The sequence below is a fragment of the Balaenoptera borealis genome (assembly GCF_965194805.1).
Source record: "Balaenoptera borealis genome assembly, chromosome: 1".
Taxonomy (NCBI): domain Eukaryota; kingdom Metazoa; phylum Chordata; class Mammalia; order Artiodactyla; family Balaenopteridae; genus Balaenoptera; species Balaenoptera borealis.
The window spans coordinates 2,678,844-2,700,832 of record NC_138860.1 but is presented as its reverse complement, the minus strand read 5'-3'; the positions used below and the strand labels follow the sequence as shown (position 1 = coordinate 2,700,832).

General features: G+C 47.0%; 1 long non-coding RNA gene across 1 annotated transcript; it reads right to left on the bottom strand.

The window, feature by feature from the left end:
* Nucleotides 1-5,102: 5,102 nt before the first annotated feature.
* On the bottom strand, nucleotides 5,103-21,779 carry LOC309630622. The gene is made up of 3 exons (XR_014245842.1): nucleotides 17,064-21,779; nucleotides 8,058-8,448; nucleotides 5,103-7,385 (listed from the first exon to the last, which is right to left on the bottom strand). It is a non-coding gene; the product is annotated as an uncharacterized lncRNA (long non-coding RNA).
* Nucleotides 21,780-21,989: the final 210 nt, after the last annotated feature.

The window sequence follows — 21,989 nt, the reverse complement described above, 5'->3', positions numbered from 1 at the left end:
AATGCAGAGGTCAATTTGCACTTGTAAATTAAGTTATATTTGGGACTTCCCTGGCGGTCCAGGGGTTAAGACTCTGCCCTTCCAATGCAGGGGGTGCGGGTTCAATCCCTGGTCGGGGAGCTAAGATCCCACATGCCTTGCGGCCAAAAAAAAAAATCATAAAACAGAAGCAATATTGTAACAACTTCAATAAAGATTTTAAAAATTGTCCACATTGGGGCTTCCCTGGTGGCACAGTGGTTAAGAATCTGCCTGCCAATGCAGGGGACACGGGTTCGAGCCCTGGTCCAGGAAGATCCTACATGTTGTGGAGCAACTAAGCCCGTGAGCCACAACTACTGAATCCACGTGCCACAACTACTGAAGCCCGCTCACCTAGAGCCTATGCTCCACAACAAGAGAAGCCACCGCAATAAGAAGCCCGCGCACCGCAACGAAGAGTAGCCCCCGCTCACCGCAACTAGAGAAAGCCCGCGCACAGCAACAAAGACCCAATGCAGCCAAAAAATAAATAAATAAATAAATTTATTTTTAAAAAAAAAAGGTCCACATCAAAAAAATCTTTTAAAAAATTAAGTTATATTCATATCTGATCCTTACTATGTAATCAATGCTTCTTAGCTCTCTCTAAAGGGTCCCAGAAAATCTCCCCAGAGAATAAGGGCAGGAGTTGACCCCTCTTTCCTGCTCAGTCAGTGTCATTGAATTAAACGGGAACAATATATAAAAAGATTGAGGGCTTCTCTGGCGGTCCAGTGGTTAGGACTCTGTGCTTCCACTGCAGTGGTTGCGGGTTTGATCCCTGGTAGGGGAAGTAAGATCCCGCATGCCACGTGGCCAAAACAAACAAACAAACAAAAATATGTAGAAAGATTTAGAGAGAAAGAAGAGCACAAGTTTTGGCAGAAAATACCAAGTAATACCAAATACCAGATATCAGTGCTGTGCAGGTATAAAGTGTGAGGTAGGGATGAGGGGTGGGAGGGGGGAGGGCAGGTGGGCAGTGGTGGAAGATGGTCTGGACAGGTGAGCGGGGCCTACCTGTCACGTAGCCGCCTAGGTACTGGGCTGGGACAGAACATAAAGCCTTGTGTGCCAAGCTGAGGACTAGAGATTTCACTCTGGAACCTCTGGGAAGCTTGTGCAGGGGAACAAGAAAAGAGGTGACAAGGTAGGATTGGCATTTTCGGGTCCTGGACACCAGACAGAGCATCAATTGGGGTAGGAAGAGAACACAGGCAAGGAAACCCCTTAGGAGTTGGTGAGAGGCGACCTCCTCTTAGAGGGAAAATAAAGATGTGGTTATTTGACCTTCAAGGCAGTTTTAAGGAAAATAGTCTTAAATTAAAACACATCTGGTAAATTGATGATTTGCTGCTTTGCAGAATTTAAAATCATGACGTGTGTATTCCTTCCTCTCCGTGTTAAAATGTCACCATATCTTAATCCATTCTCTTTTCTCCCATTTGTGTTTCTGAGTAACTCTCCACGCTCCTCACCCCAGCCCTCTTGCTGGTCCTTCCTTCTCCCCTGGCTCCCCTTTGTCTGTAAATGCAAATGCTCTCAGCCACCGGGGGCTGAGTTTTTTTTCTTCTGGAGCTTTCTGGAGCCCTCTGGAGCCACCTGAGCCCAGCACACTACCCCTCGCCCACCAGCCCGCCCCGCTCCCTCTGCCCAATGTCACCAAAGAACGAGCGCTACTCAGAGCCTCACCACCGGTGCAGCCTGGCCTTGACCCTCCAGGATCCGGCCTGCAGGGGCCCTGACTCTTGCAGGATGAAGCTCGTACACAAACTGCACATCCCAGCGCAGTGCCAGAGCAAACAGAGAGCCAGGGGGGAAGGAGGCAGGTGATGACCTGAGCTGAGGGAGACCTGAGCTGGTGCGTGACCTGTGCCTTGAAAGACATGCCACCTCCTTCTCGTAAGTGACAAAAATCTAATTCAAAATAATTGAAGCAAAAAAGGGACTTGACCGTCCCCAGTGGCGGAGAAGACCACGGCTGAGGCCAGGGCTCAGCTGGTGCCTCCAGGGCACATCTTCCCACCCTTCACCTCCTGTGGGAAGTTGTTCTCAGATAGGTTTTTCCAAGTCCTGGAATGAATGGCCAGGCAGCCTTGGAGTCGATGGTCCCAGAGTCCCTCTCCAGGGGTCCACATCAACCCTGAAAAAGGCTGACAGCACAGCGCGGGTCACCCACCCTCTCCCCAGCCTCCAAAAAAGGACAGCCTGTGACCCTGAAAGAATAATCAGCCAGTATGAAAGGATTTTAACCAACGATCACATGGAGGCAATGGTGAGAGGGAGATGATGACTGACAGGGCATATTTTGGGGAGAACACATGTTCCTGTGTGCAGGGAGGAAGGTATGAAAAGACATTGTAAATAAAAAAGAAGCTGGGGGGCTTCCCTGGTGGCGCAGTGGTTAGGAATCTGCCTGCCAATGCAGGGGACACGGGTTCGAGCCCTGGTCCAGGAAGATCCCACATGCTGCAGAGCAACTAAGCCCGCGTGCCACAACTACTGAAGCCTGCACTCCTAGAGCCCGTGCTCCACAACAAGAGAAGCCACCGCAGTGAGAAGCCCGTGCACCACAACGAAGAGTAGCCCCCGCTCACCACAACTAGAGAAAGCCCGCGTGCAGCAACGAAGACCCAATGCAGCCAAAAATATAAATAAATTAATTAATTTTTAAAAAAAGAAAAAGGCTGCGATAAAACATGGAGTAGGGAGTTCCTGCTGGTACAAGGAATCACTAGTCATGGTGGTGGCCCTCCTGGACTCATCTGGGTAGGGTGGGCGTCGCTTCACAGTCAGAGCCTCAGGTAAGTAGGCAAAATAGCACCCTCCCCAGTAGGAAAAGGGGTAACTACTTCCTGTGGAAAGACAGTGGGTAGGACAGCAGACTCGTGGTCCTGAAGATTCCCGGCGAAGGATGGTTGGGCAGGGGGAGTATCAGCATAGTTTCTAGTGCTAAATCCTCCAAGCCTGGCAGGACAGCCATGCTAGCTGTTAAAATATTAAAATACTTGTATGTCAGTTGATAAATAGTCAATACCCTAACACTCCCTCCCAGGGCCACTCCTCTTCATCTTGAACCCCAGGACCCTGAGACCAGCCCATGTTCCAGCAACTACTGCATGGAGTCTGAGCCCTGGGGGGCTTCCAGAACCTTCTGCCTCCTTCCCTGGCCCACATCCTCTGTGCCGACTGGCTGATGCCTGCGCCATATTGATTACTGAGTGCTTTGGGTGAGAGCAGACCCCTCGTGGAGAAGCGCCCTCGAATTATTTCCCAAAATCCAGGGAGCTGGAGAGGCTGGACCAGGGAGGAGTTGGGGGGTGGGAGCTGCCCCTACAGGGATGGGCCAGTCCCCTCCTGTGAGCTCACTGTGTCCCAGGCAGGCAAACGCCCCAATCTTCGCTATGTCCACTTCCACCAGGAAGTCGCCAGCCAATGTGATGTTGGGAGATCATCGGTTTTATCTGTAATCATTTTATTTCCCATCTACCTGCCTTGGGGAGCCGTGACATTTAAGCAGAAGTCAACATAAAATGGAAGATGAGCGCTAACTCGATCTGCCCTGGGATTACTCTGTATCCACCCAAATCACGAAGGAGATTAGAGGGCTGCCATCTGACCCAGAAAGTATAAAACCAAAGTGGGCAGTGACCGTATAATCGATTTATAACCATCCTCTTAAGAGATGCTGGATTTTGCAAAAGGCTGAATATTGTAGGAAAAAGCCAACTCTGCCAGGAAGTAAATACATATAAGTGGTTTGTGTTTGCTTGTTCATTTAGCAAACTATTCTGAGTGCATTCTGGCCCCAAAGAAACCTCTTAGACTTTTAATATTCAGTCTAGAAATATAACCATTCTTTAACACATCCCGTAATTTATTTTGTAATATCAATTGTGCGGTAAATTTTTATTGTAAGAGGGGCATTTAAAAAGCAAGAGAAGGACTTCCCTGGTGGCGCAATGGTTAAGACTCCACCCTCCCAATGCAGGGGTCCCAGGTTCGATCCCTGGTCAGGGAGCTAGATCCCACATGCATGCCGCAACTAAGAGTTCACCTGCTACAACTAAGGAGCCCACGTGCCACAAGAAAGGAGCCGGTGAGCCGCAACTAAGGAGCCCACTTGCCACAACTAAGACCCAGCACAACCAAATAAATAAATAAATTTTTTTAAAAAAATAAGCAATTAAAAGGCAAGAGAAAAGACAGTCTGGTGGTTTCTCAATAAGTTAAACATAGAACTACCACATGATCCAGCAATTCCACTTCTAGGTGTGTACCCGAAAGAATTAAAAACAGGCTTTCAAATAATAACTTGCACATGGATGTTCATAGCAGCATTATTTACAACAGACAAAAGGTGGAAACAACCCAGATGTCCTCAAGGGGTGAATGGATGAATGAAATGTGGTCCATCCATACAACTGAATATTATTCAGCCATAAAAAGGCATGAAGTACTGACACACGCTGCAACAGGGATGAACCTAGGAAACACATGCTATGTGAAAGAAGCCAGATCAAAAGCCACATATTGCATGATTCCGCTTGTGGGAAATGCCCAGAAGAGGCGAATCCGAATCCATAGATGAAAGGCGGGCGCGGGGCAGGGAGAGATGGGGGAGGACTTAACGGGGCGGGTCTCCTGCCGGGGTGTAAATGCTCTGGAATTCGATCATGGTGATGGTCGCACGACATGGTGAACGTGCTAGATGCCACTGAATTGGAACACTTTAAAACGGTTAAGTTGGTGAATTGTGTCATATATACTGTACCACAATTAAAAAAAAAAAAAGGTAAGAGAAGACCACGGGGTTGTGAAGTCCTGAATACCTGGTCTGGTGCCCACAGCTCTGAGAGAGCCTTGGCATCAACTCCCCGCCCCATCCCCTGCCCCCCTCCGCCCCCACCCCCCGCAAAAAGCACCACCTCCCCTCCCCCAGAGCGGCAGTCTCTCAGTCCCCGTCCCACAAACAGCAATGCTTCCTCCCTGGCTGGCCTTTTTCTTTTTTGTTTTTAAAGAACGCTCTGATTAGGTTTTGAATCTTCAGTATTTAACTTCTCTAATGACACTGCAAAGACTTTTGCAAAGTATTTACTTCCCTGACACTTTATGTAAAGGAACTAAGGACAGACTACCTCTTCCTTAAAAAAAATAAGGCATGGCTCGAGCAAACCAGACATGGTTAGCTCTGTTTTTAAGGGCAAGCCTGTCCTGAGGTCCAAGCCAGAGAAGCTTCAAGTTAAAAAGCCGTCTGACGGCCACAGATTATAACCTGAAGGCCGCTGGGCTGACCAGCTCTCACGACCAGGACTCACGGAATGAGAAAGCAACCCGTCACCAAAACCAACACAGAGTCTCCCTCCTTCTCATGCCAGGGCGTCTGCTCACGTGCGTGCAGAAAATACCAACATCATCGCATTGTTCGCTACCAGGAATAGAAGCAGCTCATTTCTTGTCTGTGGAAAATACGGAAAATTCTTCCGCACACACAGAAGCACACACATAAAAAGAAAAAAAAAAAAAAAGATACAATTTTAGATTTCCTATGGATTTCTGAGTCAAAAACAACATCTAAGGCTGCTATTTTAAAACCAAATTAGAGAATTTTTTTACCACAGGAAACCGTCCTAACAATGATACCTTATTTCCTGAAAACGACAAGAAAATTCCACATATTCCCATGTTGACTGTGCCATAGCACAGGGGCTGCAATTCCCACATCAGAGTTGCACAAATGTGTATTTTGCATCTATCATTTGAATCAAAGCATGCTTTGTATTCTGGGGTCCTGATATTTTGAACACTATGTAGAGGGTTGGACAAACTAAAATACAGAAAACATTGACACTTGAGAAAGGTTTATATGATCCAGTTTACTTTGATTTTTACTGAGACATCACAGTAACTGTAACCGAAAAATTCTCGGGAAACTCCAAGCTAATTCTGTATTATTAATATCGTGTCTGATTATTAATTTCTACAAAACTTTCCTAACAAAGTGTTTACAGAACCAGGAAACATGGTGTGACCCTCATCCCCTCCCAGCCTAGAAACAGCAGCGAACTGACACAGGACGCAGACTTTTCTGTACTCACTCAAGTGTTTGGGACTTCTTTTTGTTGTTGTTCTTTTCTGAATACTATAATTTTATTTAATCTTTAAAAACAAATTATTAATAAAAATTAAAAGAATAAAAATAAAAATAAATAGATAAAAATAAAAACTCAAGAAACCAAATTATGAAAGAAGAATGTATATATGTGTAGAACTGAGTCACTTTGCTGTACAGCAGAAATCAACATTGTCAATCAACTATACTTCAATAAAAAATAAATAAATAAAATTATCTTCTTTTACTAATTCTTAAAAATTAAAGAATATTTAATTTTTCTTCTAAAACCTTCTAGGGCTGGCCTATATTAGTTTGTTTGTTTGTTTGTTTTAATTGAAGTATAGTTGATTGACAATGTTTCAGGTGTACCGCAAAGTGATTCAGTTTTATATATATTCTTTTTCAGATTCTTTTCCATGATGTTATTGCAAGATATTGACTATAGTTCCCTGTGCTATACAGTAGGTCCTTGTTTATCTATTTTATATTTAGTGGTGTGGATCTGTTAATCTCAAATTCCCAATTTATCCCTCCTCCCTGTTTGGGGCTTAAGCTAAAATGGAAAGAACGAGGCCCGAGGCAGCATTACCCAGGAGCACCTGTCCTGTGCCCTGAGGTGGGCAGGGACGTGGCTGAGTCTGGTCCCCGCTGTGTACAGCGTCCCCTGTCCCTGCCCGAGGGCCACGGGAGTCTCTGTCGAGAATCCTACCTGGCTTTGCCGGCCTCCACATTCCCCATCCTTATCTGACCACTCCCCCTTTTCTAGAAATGTGATTAACATTCCACAGACACCTCAGGCATTGCTGGGCTGGTCGGTTCTGCTAAAGGTATGGTCCCTGATATTCTGGACAATCAGGGTTCGAGCTGAGAAACATCCTGGGTTGTCGCGATGTTTTAACTTTACAAAGTGATGACAACCCCACCCCAGCAGAAAGCACGTCTGTCAGTCCTTCCGTCCTTCATGCAGTTTCTGGCCTGTTAGGACTTTCAAGTCCCTTTGGTAGATGATGGTCAGCCTGAGCGACCAATTTTCTCCTTGGCATGTACCTGAGGGCGTGACCAAAAATGCCATTACAGAAAAGAGAGCCACAGTTTCTACCCACACAGCTTTCAGGTCACGGGATATGCCCACATGCTCGGCCTGTCCCCACGAGATCAAACCGCCTGTGTTCAAATTCCAGGCTCCCTGCTTCACAGCCATGTTCCCTTGGGCCAATTCCTTCACCTGTCTGAGCCTCAGTTTTGTCACCTGTAAAATAGGAGAACAATAAAAGTACCTACCATTTAAAGAAAAGATTTTAATGAAAAGATTAAAAACGGCAGTGCCTGTAAAAGCACTGAGGGTGCTTGTCCTGGGCACCTAGCTGACTGCTCTTATTTCTTGCTCCTCCAAGCTCCTCCTTAGCTAGTGTAGTTTTAACAGCTGGGACGGGGGACAGGAAATGGAAACCGTGGCGGAAGAGGAAAAAGGGGCCTCTGCGGCTCTTTCAGATGTATTTACAACCCCAGGTGGAGACAGGGAGGCACGGGCAGAGAGCAGGGCTTCTGAGCCTCGCCGAGTGACAGGTGAGCCCAAACTGAGAAGGATTAGAAAATCCTCCTCTCAGGAGCAGAGCCTGCCCACCCGCTTCAGGGCCGATCCTGCCCAAGGTGTAGGGTCAACCCCACGGATGCACGAGCCTTCTTCCCATCGACAGCGACTGCATGCCCCCTTGACAGAGAGGTGTAGGGCTGAGGGATTAACACAGATTCACTGTTCAGCCACTGGGGCCCCTTGTCCCCAACGCTCTGGACACCCCTCCACCAGCTTAGGGGGACAGTCAGAGCTGAGCCCCTTGACCTATTTGGCGGAAGAAGTAGATGCTCAATAAATATTTGTTGAATAAATAAATGTTTGAGTGAAGTGGAGTCAAATACACACATGAATAGTTGACGATCAGGAAGCAGAGAGGCTTATCAGTGTCCGAGCAACTTCTGTCCATCCTGGAGGACAGGGGTGGGCAAACTTTTTCTGTAAAGAGCCAGAGAGTCAATATTCTAGACTTGGCCATCCAAACAGCCTCCCTGCAACGAGTCGAGTCTGCAATGTTGCAGGAAAGCAGCCGGAGACAACGTGTACATGTGCGTGTGGCTGTCCTCCAATAAAGCTTTGTCTGGACGCAGAAATGGGAAGTGTGTATCATTTGCACATGTCGTGAATTCTTCTTTTAATTTTTTCCAACCGTTTAAAAATGTAAACACCACTTTTAGTTCACAGGCTCCATAAAAACAGGTGATGGCGGATCCAACCCTTGAGCTGTAGTCGCCAGCCCCTGCTTTAAGGAAACACAAGAGCCGAGTAGGTGAGGAACTACGGAGGTGACAAAAGTCTTCTTCCTTGGTGGCCACACTACCTCTTCCTCTGTGTCTTCTCCTCTGTCTCAAATCTCCCTCTGCCAAGGACACTGGTCATTGGATTTCAGGCCCACCTGAATAATCTCCTCATCTCAAGGCCCTTAACTTCATTATATCAGCAAAGACCCTTTTTCCAAATAAGGTAACAGTCACAGGTTTAGATAATTCCTGAATTATCTTTACTTGATTATACAGTCACAGGCCACCAACAAATAAATGTAGATCTACTGGAAAACCACCGCTGGAACAATTGACTCGGGCAAGGATCAGCTTAGATGCTAAAGCCATGGGGTGAAAGGTCCCTGGAAGAAAGGATAATCACCCAAACTCTAGGAATCATCCAACAGATTACTTATTAGTTATAAAGGAGACCGCTACTACCTGGCCAGCGAAGAAGCCTGGTGGGCACCTCTGGGCCAGGTGACCAGGTCTTGCACTGACATCACCTGATGTGATGCTCAGAGAGGACCCACATCACCCGTGTAGGATGTCGACTGTCCCCCTGACTCTACCCACGAGGACCTGGCTGCAGCCAGATCAACGCATATTCTGCAGAATAACTGATCTGGATTTTTCAAAAATGTCAATATCCGAAGTCCAAAATAAAGGTAGGGGAGGGGTGTTCTCGATTAAAGGAGACTAAAGGCATGGCAACCAGATGCAATGCCTAAACTTCAGTTACATCCTGGATTTTTTTTTTTAAGCCATGAAGAGCATTAACAGGAAAATTGGGGGAAATGAATATAGACTGTATACTCCATCATAGTATTGTATCAATGTTAGAGTCTTTAGTGGGATGATTGTATTATGGTTATGTGGAAAATGATGCTTATTTTTAGGAGTTACTAAAATGTAAGTGTCATGATGTCTGCATCTTACTTTCAAATGGTTTAGAAAAGAGAGATTCAGAGACAGCACAGGGAACTCTCCTCAGTACTCTGTAATGACCTATATGGGAAAAGAATCTAAAAAAGAGTGGATATATGTACATGGATAACTGATTCACTTTGCTGTACAGCAGAAACTAACACAACATTGTAAATCAACTATACTCCAATAAAAATTAATTACAAAAAAAAGAAAAGAAAGGTAACGTGACAAAATGTTAACAATTGCTCAGTCTAGATAAAAAGAATACTGACGTTCATTGTATTATTCGTTCAACTTTTCTCTAGATTTGAAATTTTAAACAATAACAAGTGGGGTACAACTTAAGCTAATACAATGTTATATGTTAACTATAGCTCAATAAAACTGGGGGCAGGGGGAGAGATAATGAAGGGTATCAGAAAAATGACCCCAGGGCCATTCTTAAATATCAGAAACAAACTAAAAAGAGAATTTTTGAAAAACATCTGAATGATGGAAGCCTTGTTTGCCAAAGCTTCATGTAATAAAAAGAGAAAATGGGGGCTTCCCTGGTGGCGCAGTGGTTGGGAATCTGCCTGCCAATGCAGGGGACACGGGTTCGAGCCCTGGTCTGGGAAGATCCCACATGCCGCAGAGCAACTGGGCCCGTGAGCCACAACTACTGAGCCTGCGCGTCTGGAGCCTGTGCTCCGCAACAAGAGAGGCCGCGACAGTGAGAGGCCCGCGCACCGCGATGAAGAGTGGCCCCCGCTTGCCGCAACTAGAGAAAGCCCTCGCACAGAAACGAAGACCCAACACAGCCAAAAATTAATTAATTAATTATTAATTTTTTTTTAAAAAAAGAGAGAAAATGGGTTGAAAGGGTCTGCATATATAGCAGTGGGCTGGCCACAAACTATGGTGGAGACGGAATAGCCTCTAGCCAAGGACGGCCATTTCTAGTCCTTGCCTTGCTATGTGAGACCCGGAACCTTAGTGTTCCAGGCCTTGGTTTTTTCACATTCGTAATGATAGAGTCACGCTAGGTGTGCTCTAAGTTCTGTTCTGTGCACAAAATTACATGGTGTAGGTAAACAAAAGGGAGACTGCTTCTGGCTTGGCCTATACACTATGTAATGCACGCAACGCTAGAAGACATGAAACCATGGCTATATTCTGTTGCGAAATACGAAAAAAAAAGAAAAAAATACCAAGTTGGGGGAGGCATGAAGTCACAGCACATGAGTATCATTTCTTTAGCAGGGAGTTTCACCATGACTTGAAAACAGATGCTGTTTTACTCGATCCCCTTTCCACTTTACCCACGCTGCCCTCTCCCAGCTGCCAAAGCCACCCCGATACCCCCCCCCACCCCAAGTACCCTTCCCACCCTCGGCAACAGAAACACAGAGAACATTCACACCGGATGTGCCCAACCAGGCACGCCAGTCACTTTTCTCAAAAACATTGTAGTTCTGCAAATCATTTTGTTCATATAAACCACTGGTTCTCAACCTTAGCTGAGCCTCAGAATCCCCCTGGGAGCTTCTGGAAATGCAGACACCCCAGAGCCAACGGTGAAGATTCCAACTTACTTGGTCTGGGGCTGTGCTAATGTGTCTGCATGTAAATGTTTAAAGATGTGAAGATACATCTGAAGAGCTGCCACGACGTGAGCCCCAGAACAAACATCCCCACCTGAGTTTCTGTCTGTTTATCCACTTTTTTCTGGCTAAGAATTACCATTTTACAGTTAAGAAATTCTAAAATTGAGGGACATTTCCGTGGTTGCTTTAACACACTTGATCACCTGTACTCTATACAAACCTGGACGTAAATCTTGTTGTAAGAGGTAGTAGAATTAAATCAGACATATATATTTAATAGAAGGAATACCAGTCATTTACAAAAATCCATCATACAAAATATTCAATTGCCGGGGCTTCCCTGGTGGCGCAGTGGTTGAGAATCTGTCTGCCAATGCAGGGGACACGGGTTCGAGCCCTGGTCTGGGAAGATCCCACATGCCGCGGAGCAACTAGGCCCGTGAGCCACAACTACTGAGCCTGCGCGTCTGGAGCCTGTGCTCCGCAACAAGAGAGGCCGCAATAATGAAAGGCCCGCGCACCGCGATGAAGAGTGGCCCCCACTTGCCGCAACTAGAGAAAGCCCTCGCACAGAAACGAAGACCCAACACAGCCATAAATAAATAAATAAATAAATAAAAATTGTATAACTTAAAAAAAAAAATATTCAATTGCCAACTAATTCAGGAAAAAAAATACTGAAGTATCTGAGAAAAAAATGAATTTCCATGTTTTCCTCTTTCCATTATTACAAGATAAGTTGAGTCAGAGAGCTGTGGGTTGCAGGCAGACGAGCTCTGGGGTCTGAGGGTACCAGGTACCTGTCTATGGTCTGGCAACTGCCTAGGCCCTGGGTACCTTCATTGGAAAAATAGGGATAACAAAACCTATCTTTGGTGATAATCAGAATGACATATACTGACAAGTGTTGGCGAGGATGTGAACAAATCAGAATTCTTAGACAGCTGATGGGAATGTAAAACAATGTGGTCACTTCGGAAAATAGTCTGGCAGTTCCTCAAAAGAAGAGAGTTAACGTATGACCCAGCAATTCCTTTCCTGGGGACCCATCCAAGAGACGTGAAAACACACATCCACACAGAAACTTGGACACAAATGTTCACAGCAGCATTATTTATAATAGCCCTAAAGTAGAAACAACTCAGATGTCCATCTGCTGATGAATGGATAAATAAAATGTGCTATATACGTGCAATGGAATATTATTTGGCCATAAAAAGTATGGGGTACTGATACTTGCTATGACATGGATGAACATTCAAATTGTGTTATGTGAAAGATGTCAGTCACAAAAGACCACATACTGTATGATCCCATTTATATGAAATGTCCAGAATAGGCAAGAGTGGTTGCCTCGGGTTGGGTGACTTGTGAAGAAATGGAGACAGGCTGCTGATGGGTGGGTACAGAGTTCCTTGGTGGGGTAATAAATGTGTTCTCAAATAGATTGTGGTGATGGTTGCACAATCCTGTGAATATACTACAAACCACTGAGTTGTACACCTTAAATGGGTGAATTACAATGGATGTGAATTATGTCTCAATAAAATTTATTTTTTAAAATAAACTTATCTTGCGTCATGCTTGTAAACTTTAGATAATTTATGTAAAGTTCCTGGCACAGTACCTGCTAAGTAACTGAAATTCAGTAAATGGTGTTAGTATTAGTGGTTATTAATTATGAAATGCAGGTCCACCAGGAAGTGACACGGAATAAATGTGGATCTTGGATGAGCCAATGTTTGCCAAGCTCACTTGATTGTAGTGTTAAACAAGGTTTTGGTTTTTTTTTTTGGACACAACTCACAGCATGTGGGATCCTAGTTCCCCGACCAGGGATTGAACCCACGTCCCCTGCATTGGAAGGTCAGAGTCTTAACCCCTGGACTGCCAGGGAAGTCTCCTTAAACAAGGTATTCTTTATAGTGATTCCTAAATTGTGTTATACTTTTTCACATGTGTTCTTGTACTAGACAATCAACTCCTAAAGAACAACATCCATGTTCACTCATCTGCAAATCCCTGCACCAGGAATAGGATATTACGGAAATAATATAAAACATGTACAATAGATACTCTTGAGCTGTTTTAAAAAACATGGAAGGGCTTCCCTGGTGGCGCAGTGGTTAAGAGTCCACCTGCCAATGCAGGGGACATGGGTTTAAGCCCTGGTCCGGGAAGATCCCACACACCATGGAGCAACTAAGCCCGTGTGCCACAACTACTGAGCCTGTGCTCTACAGCCCACGAGCCACAACTACTGAGCCCACGCGCCATAACTACTGAAGCCCACGCACCATAACTACTGAAGCCCACGTGCCTAGAGCCCATGCTCCGCAACAAGAGAAACCACCGCAATGAGAAGCCTCTGCACCGCAACGAAGAGTAGCCCCCACTGTCCGCAACTAGAGAAAGCGCGCGCGCAGCAACAAATACCCAACGCAGCCAAAAATAAATAAAATAAATAAATAAATTTATAAAAAAAAAAAGAACCCATGTTAAAAATCTAGGCTCCAAAGGAAGGAGGGAAGGGAAGGAGGGGGGAAGGGGAGGAGGGAAGGGAAGGAGGGGGGAAGGGGAGTGGGAAGGAGGAGGAGGGGGGAGGGGAGGGAGGGGAGGGGGAGGGGAGGGAGGGAGGGAGGGAGGAACGGGGGAAGGGATTTAAAAAAAACCGAGGCTCCATTGCATAACCTGCAAAACTTCATCAGTGCGTGTTTCCAGGACCGTCCTCAAGTCTCTCCCTCCCCGACACCGACTGAGCTCCTGGAGGTGGGAGCTTTGCCTGATTCATCTTCGTGTCACACAGGCTGATGTGTCAGCGTTAGTGGGATAGCTGGACACTCGCATGCAAAAATGATAAACACCGTCCACCTGACTCCTTATTTCAGCCACTGTTTTGTAATCCAAATCCAGCTTGCTTATCTATAAAATCATCAAGTTATAGGCAGCTTGAATTGTAACCCCACCAATGAAAAGCAAACAACTTTAGAAAAATGAAGTAATTCTAGTCGGTAGATGTTTTCCTTAGAAATGACAATGAAGCATGAAGATGTGGAGAGGCTTCGTGCATGAGGTATTCTTAAAATGCAAACCAAACCTCTGTAGCTTTTTATGCACCCCAGGCAATAGCCCAATAATACTAGGCTTTGGTCATCTGTTTTAATTAATTCAATTCTACATTGAATTCAGTATTCTTCAAGAACTCCCTTTTCCAAAAGTGCATTTGAGGTACTGATGTTGACACTTTATTAACAGCTCTGCAATAGCTGAGCTCTACATAACACTAACATCAAAGATCCAAAAATAAGATGACCTGGAAAGAGAAAGTCAGTTTTTTCTACGCATGCTTTGACCCTATTTGCAAAATAAATATAATACGTATACATGTGTATGAGTGGCCAATAATTTATCCAAAAATCCAGATTTCTGTTAAGTGCCTAATATCTATCAGATACTGCGGAATTCCATTACCAGTGAGGTAGTTTGTAAAAATGACCACAAATTCTTTTCCCTACATCCATATTCTTGCAGTCATAGCAAGGTCCTTCCCATCAAAAGGCAGAGTCTCTTTCCCCAACCCTTGCATCTCTGTTGGTCCTGTGACTTGTGAAGCAAATGTGATGCAAACAGTGGCTTTAATCCCCTTCACTCCTGGGGGGGCGGGGCGGGTGGTGGTTACTGCACCTGGGGCCCTAACACCACCATGTGAATGAGCGCAAGCTAGCCTGCTGGAGGAGAGACACATGCCTATTGCCAGGCACATCAGCAGGGCCCTCCTGGGTTATCTGGCCACCATCTAACCCACTGCTGGCTCTAGATCAGTCGCCTGCCCAGAAGAAATCAGCTGAGTTGCCCAGACCAGAACAGTCTGACCGCAGAATCACAAGCTAGAGACTTGGTTGTTTGAAGCCACTAAACTGGGGAAGAGGGGGAGAGATTGTGTTCCTAGCAAAAGCTATCTGATTACAATGGGGCAATAGTTTAACAATTCAGAACACTATATTGAAACGAATTCTAACTCATGGACTTAACGCAGTACATTCTTATAACGTCAGAGATGCAAAGTCTCAAGCCCACTTGCTCCGTGTGGCAGACAGAGCAGCTATCCTACTAAGCACACGGAAGCTCGGGGACAACACCGCGTTTCCCAACCATCTGTCAAGTCCACAGGAACACGAAGACTATTGAGTGAGTCAGGCTCCGCCCTCAAAATCCTTACTCGGGGGAAATGGGAAAGCACAATAGGAATCACATGAGGAGAATACAATCTGGTCATCACTGGAGGTGGTGGGCAGCAGAGGGGAAGAGAAGGGACTAAGACCTCCCGGTCCTGACACCCCGGAGTTAGCCGAGAAACTGGGGTGGGAGTTTACATGACAGATTAGCAGAGAGACCTAGCCGGGATCCCATTCTTTACAACTTCAAGTCGTTCCTGGGATTGGAACCCAGGAGACAAACAGAGAAAGCAGCAAGGTGAGCGGAGCTGAGGGACAGAGGGGAGGGGATGGCGTTCAGGGCGCGTGGATACGTCACGCTAAGAAACCTGCATTGCATTCCCAAGGTAAAGGGGAGCCACTGACAGCTTTTAAGGTGGGGAGAGGACAGGACAAGTTCCAGTGAGAACAGCGAGAGGGAAATCAGCCGAAGGCAGGGGGACCACGTGGAGGTGCAGCCCCACAGACAGACCGGGCGGGGGATGCCTTCAAATAGGGGCATCTCCTCGAGGCTGGAGGATGGAGACCAATGCCAAACTTAGGCACAAAGCCGGGTGGGGTGAATCAGGAGGGTGAAGACATCATCAAGGGTGACCTATGGGCTCAGTGATGTCATGGGAGCAGGTTGGAGGTCAGAGTTGTTAGGTGAGTGTGGACAGACTCAGTTTGGTGTCCATGGAAACCCCAAGTGAAATCCGCACTGGTGACGCGATGCCTGCCCTGGAGCTGGGTAGAGAGAGGGAAGCTACAGATGCAGAGCTGGCGAGACGGACCCAGAGACGCCCCCTTGGGAAAGCAGCTTTCGGCTCTGAGTCCGCATCTGTGAAAGGAAGATATAAATCCTTATGCAACAGGGGTGTGGTGAAAATTATGTGTAATATTGTTAAACACAATGCTTGGTGCATGACAGGCGCTCAACACAGGCTGCCTGATCATCAAGGAAAATCAGGAAGAGAATGGATCAGTGCAAAGGCCCAGGAGGGGCGGGGGTTGGGGGGGCTCCAGTATTTAAGAAATGGACTAAGGAGCAGACACAGGATAGCAAGAGGAAAAAAGTAAATAAGCAAAATAGAACAAAATCCAACAGCAGGTAGCCAACCCTCCAAAAAGCTACTGACTCAGGCTTCTACAGAAGTTTATATACATTGACCTAATAATTCCCCCTCTAAGCATCTATCCTAAGAAATAGTAAATGTTTTAAAAATTAAGAAATATCTGGGTCTTCCCTGGTGGTCCAGTGGTTAAGAATCTGCCTTCCAATGCAGGGGACGTGGGTTCCATCTCTGGTCGGGGAACTAAGATCCCACATGCCACAGAGCAACTAAGCCCATGTGCTACAACTACTGAGCCCACGCGCCTCCACTAGAGAGAAGCCTGCACGCCACGAAGAAGAGCCCGTGCGCCACAACTAAGACCCAATGCAGCCAAATAATAAAATAAAATGAAAAAATTAAGACAAATCCTTGGATATAATGTTGAGCCTTAAATAAACGTGGAGAACATCGACAGAAGAGTTATCTAAATTGTGGTAAATTCACAGGATTTATTTTCCAACTGGGGTGGCAGCTCAGAGCTGGGAGAGGGATAAGAATGTTCCCAGACTAGAACAAACTACGTCAGCTATTAACAGAGATCAGATCATATTATATGAGAATTTCTGATTTTTGTCAACATCCTTCATTTGTGACAATAAATATGTATTATGCTCCTGTATACACCCCACACCTCCACCTGAAAAATAAATAAACAAATAAAAGGCATGGTAAAGCAAGTATACTCCAATAAAGATGTTAAGTAAATAAATAAATAAAAGGAATTACAGAATATTTTACGGGGTGGGGGGGGGAGGGAAGAAGTACTCACCTCGCTTTCCATTTCACCCACAATATGACCTCTCCCTCCCTTTCTATGGTTGTTTCTGATGATTCCATAATCTTCCTCCAGCCAAACTGGGCATGTCGGCTCCCTGGAGCTTTCCTACTTCCACTGTCCCCCCCCCCGACCCCCAGACGCCCCCCTCTGCCTGGAATCGTGCCTCCCAGAGACTAACACCCCACCCCAGCTGGGTATTAGTTGTGGGGGGGGGGTATTAGTCCTATTTGATAGAGAGGACTGTCTATCCAAACACCACCCAACCCACCAGCCCCACCCAGCCTTTATCTGTAATCGCTGTCTCATCAGTGACTATGGCTTTGTGTTTCCCTGAAGGCATGACTATTTCATTTCAGGCCAAAACTACTCACCCCGAGGTCATTCCTACAGACCAGCTCTGGGGCGTCTAAACACTCTGAAATCATTGCAAAATCGTGTGCGTGCACATCTGTGCATTTTTCTGGGAAAGAGGACCCACGATTTCACCAGATTCTCAAATCTTCCATGACCCAGAAGAGGGTAAGACACACCGTTTAATTCTCATTTGGTCCTTCCGTCCTACCCACTCCAGGGGAACCTCCAGGATTTACCCGGCGCGGCGTCTCCCTGATGTTTGGAGAAGAGCCTCACCGCGCACAGGCACTGGACTGTGGAATCCTCGGCACACGCTGGCCCTAACCCCGTGGAAAGGGGAAGGTTTTAAGAAGAAAGGGGGAAGAGAAAACCTTAGCTCCTCCAGTTTAAAGATCCTATCACAGCTCAAAGGAGAACAAAAGCGAAAGTGAAATTATTGCATTTTTCTTTCAAATGTGAGCCAAGCCGAGCCTCCAGCAAGGCTGGGACTGGAGAGCAGGCCTCCCAGTCAGCCCCTGACTCACTTCTGTCTTGAGTAACAATCGTCACACGCTCACTGAACCTCATTTCCTATTTGTGCAACACGGAAAACAGCTCTTGCCCCTTATCTACCGAATGAGGAGGGCGTAAGGACAGCAGAAGACACACGGAATGCCTCTGGGACACTCCATCAGGCGGTGTCTTCACTAATCCTCTCATCAGAGAGCCTGTCGTTGCAGAGACAGCTGAGTGCTTGTTTCCATGCCCTGCGGGGCTGCCTTCTTGCAGGTCTAAAATATTTCCAAATGTGCTCAAATTTAGCAATGGTGGTAAGAGAACCCGGGGCCGAAATGCTCTCTGACCACACTCCAGCGCAGCGTTTCTCAATCATCTTAAACCCACGTTCCCATTTGATAAGGATTAGGAACCTCGCTCCCTTTTTACATTTTGTTATGAAAACAAGGGTTTGGGGTTTTCCCCTTTTTAAAGCACACAATTACTCGGCAGCGAGAAGGAATGAACTGGTGATTTACAACAGCCTGGCTGAATCTCAGAGGTGTTACAGCGAGTGCAAGAAGCCAGGCCAGAAAGAGGACGTGGGTTGTGAGTCCATCACATAAAACTCTAGACAAGCAGACAGGCAAGTGGATGAGCAAGTGCTGGGGATGGGAGGCCGGAGGGGCTGCAGGACACTCTGTGGGGGGAGGCGTGATGGAGGCATTCCTTACCTTGACTGTGATGTTTTCACGGTGGATACCTACGTCACATATGACTCACCACATATGTGCGTTGATTGCATGTGAATTACACATCAGTGATGCTGTTCTGAAAAATTTTATTATGCCACTGAATTTCTCCAAGAACAGTGAGCACTGTCCGCCCTACCCCATTAAAAATGGTTCTAAAAGTGAGCTTAGGACTTCCCTGGTGGCGCAATAGTTAAGAATCCACCTGCTAATGCAGGGGACACGGGTTCGAGCCCTGGTCTGGGAAGATCCCACATGCCGCAGAGCAACTAGGCCCGTGAGCCACAACTACTGAGCCCGCGTGCCACAACTACTGAAACCCACGCGCCTAGATCCTGTGCTCCGCAACAAGAGACGCCACCGCAATGAGAAGCCCGTGCACCGCAACAAAGACCCAAAGCAGTCAAAAATAAATAAATAAATTAATTAATTATTTTTAAAAAGTGAGCTTACCGACCCCCTCGGCTGTCTCTGAGTCATCCCGTAGCCTCCGGGACTCAGCACAGTACTCAGCACTTAGCCCCAGTACTCCTCGCTTCCCCAGAGGCCCCGCACCCCATCTGCTCCCTCCCTGGAAACGACCTCCTGCGTCTCCCTCTCCTCTTCACTCCTCCTTCCAGGTGAAGCTCAGAGCTCTCCAGAAGGGGCCCCTGAGGCTGAGCACAGCCCCTCCTCGGGTCCCCGTGGCTCCTGGGTATTTTTCTCACCGCCACTCACCACTTCTTACGACTTTATCTGTTCAGGCTTCTGGTCCCCCCACCCGCCGCCCCAAACTGTACACCTAAAGGGGTTCTTAACCTTTTCTGTGCCCTGGTTTCCTTTGGCAGCCTTGTGAAACCTCCTCAGAATCAAGTAAAGGGAGTTCCCTGGCGGTCGAGTGGTTAGGATTCCTCACCCTCACTGCCAAGGGCCTGGGTTCAATCCCTGGTCGGGGAACTGACATCTCACAAGCCGCACGGTTCGGCCAAAAAAAAGGAAAAAAAAAGATTCAGGTAAAATACACAGGCATATGCAGAAAGTTGATTACGAAAAAGTTATCAAAACATTAAAATACATATTTGATGTAATACATAACATATGTGCCTTTTTATTCAATGCCAAGGTCTAGTGGTAGGTCAAATAACTACCATTATTTCAAAGTAGTGATACGTATGCACGATATTTCAAGAGAACTGCAAACAGCTCTAATGCGATATGAAAATACGTGTGATTTCCTGGTGACAGTCACAGGGACAGCTGATACTACTGTGGTTTTCCATCACCATTCATCTCTGAAGGAAATACTACATCGCAGCTGGAGTTTGCTGAACATGTAATCTTTTCTCCATCCAAGTTCACAAAGCCCCTGAATTCCAACCAAGGACAAGGATCCATGGCCGCCTGGATAAGAACTGCTGTTTAGAGAGGCCGTGTACAAATTTATCTTTGTGTTCTCAAGGCTCTTAACACACAGAGGGAACTTAATATCCAGCTACAAAACACTGTAACAATAACAGTGATGATACTAAGTATAAATTCAAAAACAAAGATAAGGGACTTCCCTGGTGGTCCAGTGGTTAAGAATCCGCCTTCCAAACGCAGGGGACGCAGGTTCGATCCCTGGTAGGGAAACTAAGCTGGCGAGCCCTAGAGCCCACACGTCACAACTGGAGAGAAGCCCACGCGCTGCAACTAAATATCCCACGTGCCTCAACTAAGACCCGATGCAAACAAATAAATAAATAAATTTTTTTTTAAAAAAAACCAAAGATAAATAATTTCCCCTGCTAATAATTGTTGCCATTACTACTAGGATGCTTACACCCAAGTAGAGCCTGGAAGACTGTTCACTGACTGCCAAGGGGCTTCAAATGCATCTACCTGGAACCACAGTCTTCTATTCTCCAAGCGTTAACACAAAACCGTGGAAAGAGAATAGAGGAGATTCAGGGGATATACGGGGAGGACGTCAGTTCCCTTGCCATGACCTTGCCATGTGCAATGTGACCTTCAAATGGGCCGTGCGGCTCCAGATACGTGAGTGACAAGAGATTCCCTTTGCTCGGTCTCTTTCCTCGCCTTGCCGCGGATGCTAAAGCGAGATGCTTCATCCCGACCGCGCCCCTCTCTTCCTGTTACTAAACAAACACCTCCTCTCTTCTCTCTTGTTGGGGCAGTTATTGTTGAGAGCATTTGCTAAGAGTGTAAAGATGCTGAAAGGGGGTCAAGAGAACTGCAGGGACGAAGCAGCGCCGCGGGGGGCCCTGTGTGTCTTCACGGGACGCCTAGTCTCGGCCTGCACGCTGGTCCATGATTCATGTGCCCAGAGGGTTGGGGGATGGGGCGCGGGCTTGGACGAGGGCAGCTCCCATGCCTCCACGCTTGGACCCTTGCCTTGAGCAGCGGAGGAGGCTCGGCTTCTAACTTCCAGCGTCATTCCAATGAGCCAAGTGAGTGCAAGTGTTTACCTGAGCGCTCCTGTTCCCTCCAACCCGAGATACTGAGGAACCGCTCTTACCCGCAATCAAATTCAAGACGGCGGAGCAAGCGTATCACTCCCCCCACCCCATCCGCATCGTGTCGTAGCCTAAACACCCGCCCACTGAACGTGGGCCGTGTGGAGATGGGCCGTTTGGGGAGCGGGGTGTCTGAAGTAGCGGAGAACAGGCAGATTCCCACGGGGCTCCCTCAGAGCCATGGCGCCCCAGCTGCTGGGAGCTCTGCGGTCACGGGAGGCGTCCTCTCCATCTGGCTGATCTGCAGGACGCCCTGCACATTGCGGGGATGGACGTCTCTCCTCCACTTCACTCTCTCTCACCAGCCTCTCACCTCCCATCCGCAAACATGCTCAAATTGATTGCATCCTTAGAGTGGCAGCAACTACCTTTACACCACTTCTCCCCAGAGTTACCAAATGTCTGCCCCGTTATCTGTTCCAACTTCTGAAGAGCGAGGTCCGAGGTCGATGTCTTCACTTCCTCCATCTTGCTACCTCCTCTGACCTCCCTAAACTCTGCTTCCAGCCACCAGCTCTGCACTGGACTGCAGCTAATTTATTAAAACGGATGGTGCCAGGTCGATGACCTCATCATTGCCGACTGGTCCCCGAGGATGGCTTTGCATCTTTGGCCGGAATAATCCCAGGTGATGTCTGACACCCCCTCCACCTGGAGTTTACTGAACATGTAATCTGGAACCTGGAAACTGCCCCGCCCACCCCACTCTCCTCCCCCCTCTTAGTTTCTCCTGCATGCATCGTTTGTGGGATCTTACCTCCCCAACCAGGGATTGAACCCCGGCTCCAGTAGTGAAAGCACCGAGTCCTAACAGCTGGACCACCAGGGAATTCCCAAGGCTG